The sequence below is a fragment of the Dicentrarchus labrax genome, unplaced genomic scaffold (genome assembly GCF_905237075.1).
Source record: "Dicentrarchus labrax unplaced genomic scaffold, dlabrax2021, whole genome shotgun sequence".
Taxonomy (NCBI): Eukaryota; Metazoa; Chordata; class Actinopteri; family Moronidae; genus Dicentrarchus; species Dicentrarchus labrax.
This window is the reverse complement of record NW_026136913.1, coordinates 21,863-25,542: the sequence shown is the minus strand read 5'-3', so window position 1 is coordinate 25,542 and position 3,680 is coordinate 21,863.

Here is a 3,680-nt window from a genome sequence, read left to right as displayed (position 1 = left end):
GAAGGATAATAATAATTTGAACTACTTATACTATGTGACCATGTGAGATGTTTAGAGGTGGAGAGTCTCTGGTGCATATATGTATAACTGTACATATATAAAGATAAAAAAACAGCAGAGACGGTAAGTCCTTAAAGTGCTCAGAAAATGTGTGAAGAGTTTCTGTCTCTTCGGTCTGTGACTGTTGTGTTATCTTTGATATGTTCACTCTTTCATTAACTGTCCTTCAGTCAGTGTAAGCAGGTCCTGATGGGACAGGCTCCAGCATCCTTCAACCCTGGATGGGAAACCAGAAAGTAGACTGGATGGTGGATCATTTTGTGCTATTTTAAACATCAGACTTTATTATTGTGATTGCATTAAAGGCTGAAGGCTGAAGAACAACCTGTTTAGACCACAGCGTTGTGAGCAAACACCCTTCAGTCTTATTGAAAGTAAGTCAGTAATAATGTACTGTAAACCTTCTGAACATGTCCACTTATCATAAAAGCTCAGCTGTTACTGATAACAGGCTCTGTTCTGTTCAGGTGTACCAGGAAGTAATGACAGTGAGTCTGTGTGAACAATGAGAAGACTTCCGCAGAGAAAGGCTCTGAGAACTCGGTCTGTTTGTCTTTATTGATGTTAGTACCGTTCACATTAGTGATGCGTGGGACAAGAAATGTTAACTTTATTGGCGGGGCGGGTCATTAAGGATTAAATATGTCCAATACAGCCTACTTCTTAACAACACTGTTGGGTAAATCCACCTGCGACCTGACGTCACAAAAGGGTTGTGAAAATAGATGCGGTTGTGCGGGGCGGGATGGAGCGGGTCAGATTATTAAATAAATGCGGGACACGCGGGTTGTAAAAACCCCGACCCGCGCATCACTAGTTCACATGTGTGCAGACAGACAGAAACAGATGTTTCAGAGGACGCTGCAGAGGAAAGGACGTCTCAATTCTCTAAAAGCAGATCTTTTCCCACGGACCAGATGAGGCCTCTCAGCGTTACAACACTTTCGGTTTCACACACCTTCAAAATAAAAGCACTTAAAGATTTGGGTTTTAAAGACCTCCAAAGTGACTTGGTATTTAATCATCACTCCAGTTCAGTGTAATGTCAGATCAGGGCTGCAATGAACAGTTGATGGAGAGTCTGTCTCAAGTTGAAAATCTACACCTGTGTATAATAAAGTGTTCTTCTCTGACATTGTGGCTGTCAATCAGATATTAACCCTGTAGTGTTCAAAATGTCACAATAAACTTCTTCTTTCTCTCCCAGGAATACATTTGGACATATCAAAGTGGATATCAGATAATAATAAAGTCAATAATTAAATGAATGTCTGAATCCCCTTTAATAAACATGTTAAGAAGGTTTACAGTACATTATGACTGACTAAGACTGACTGCAGTGTGCTTTCTCACAATGCTGTGGTCTAACAGGTTGTCCTGTGTGTATGACCTGCTGTACTGTAGCAGTCACAATAAGAAATGAGCAGTCTGATGAACACTGTGCTGTTTTAAATAGCATACAATGATCCACCACCCAGTCTATACCTGTTTTTCACCACTGCACTATTGTCTACTGTCTACAAATGTTATTGTTTTTGTTTGTTTATTTATATAAAACTGTAAATAATAGTTTATGTCTGTTTCGTTGTCTGTGTATGTACATTGAGATGCACATATATAACTATTAAACATAACACAACAACCACAGACCGAAGAGACTTTAAGGACTCACTGTCTCTGCTGGTTTCAAAGCATTCAAAATACATTTATAGCGTTATGCTTTTAATCTGAAAATGGTGTGTATAGTGTCTTAGTCTAGGGTGTGTTTGGGGCTGAGAGGTGTTTTGTGACTTGAATAAGTTTATGGCCAGAAGTCGCTCAGATCTCCGTGGAGAATAGCCTACCTCAACATGATTTGACCATGGAGATCCCCTGCTGCTGTCAAGCCAGCCGTGACTCCGACTCCGAAAACATAGGAGACTAGCACCGTGGTACAACCACCAAACCCGCCAATTGAAGCAAATAACAAGGAAGTTGGAAAGGAAATGGCGCTCTTCTAAATTATCAAAATCGCTCAATTTGGCAAGATAATCTTAAAACTTATAGAAAGGCCCTCCGTAATGCCAGAGGAGCCTATTACTCAGCACTAATAGAAGAAAATAAGAATAACCCTAGGTTCCTCTTCAGCACTGTAGCCAGGCTGACAGAGAGTCACAGCTCTATTGAGCCACATATCCCCATAAACTTAAGTAGCAATGACTTCATGAGCTTCTTCCATAATAAAATTATTACTATTAGAGAGAAAATTAATCACCAACTGCCATCAACAGTTATCAGTGGCTCTCCAAGTTCAGGGACTTCTGTCAATGTAAACTTAGATATATATTTAGACTGTTGTTCTGCTATCGATCTTCATCAGTTAACTTCAATCATTTCTTCATCGAAGCCATCAACCTGTCTATTAGACCCGATCCCAACTAGGCTGCTTAAAGAAGTTGTTCCCTTAATTGGCACTTCTTTACTGGATATGATTAATCTTTCTTTATTATCAGGATATGTACCACAGTCCTTTAAAGTAGCTGTAATTAAACCCCTTCTTAAAAAGTCCACTCTTGACCCAGGGGTTTTAGCCAACTATAGACCGATTTCTAACCTCCCCTTCCTCTCTAAGATTGTGGAGAAAGTAGTCGCCAAAGAGTTGTGTGACTTTCTACATAACAATAGTTTATTTGAGGATTTTCAGTCAGGATTTAGAGTTCATCATAGCACAGAGACAGCTCTGGTTAAAGTTAATAATGACCTTCTGATTGCTTCAGACAATGGACTTCTATTTGTGTCTATCTGTACTTGTATTATTAGATCTTAGTGCTGCATTTGACACCATTGACCATGGTATTCTTTTACAGAGACTTGAGCATCAAATTGGCATTAAAGGAACCGCACTAAGCTGGTTTAAGTCATATTTATCAGATTGCTCGCAGTTTGTACATGTTAACGATGAATCTTCAATAAATACTACAGTTAGTCATGGAGTTCCACAAGGTTCTGTACTTGGACCAATACTATTTACTTTATATATGCTCCCTTTAGGCAACATTTTTAGGAATCACTCCATTAACTTTCACTGTTATGCAGATGATACGCAGTTATATCTATCGATCAAGCCCGATTAAATTAATCAATTATCTAAATAACAAACATGTCTTAAGGACATAAAATCCTGGATGAGCTGCAATTTTCTGATGTTAAACTCAGAAAAAAACGAAATTCTTGTTCTTGGCCCCAAAAACCTTAGAGACTCACTGTCTAAAGATATAGTTACTCTAGATGGCATTAACTTGGCCTCTAGCACCACTGTCAGGAATCTTGGAGTTATCTTTGATCAGGACATGTAATTTAACCACAACCACAACAACAATTCCCACTGGCTCCCGGTAAAATGTAGAATAGAATTTAAAATCCTCCTCCTCACCTATAAAGCTCTTCATGGTCAGGCCCCTTCATATCTTAAAGAGCTCATAGTACCCTATTACCCCACTAGAACACTACGTTCTCTAAATGCTGGGCTACTTGTGGTTCCTATAGTCTCTAAAAGTAGAACAGGAGCCAGAGCCTTCAGTTACCAAGCTCCTCTCCTGTGGAACCAGCTTCCAGTTGTGGTTCTGGAGGCAGACACCCTC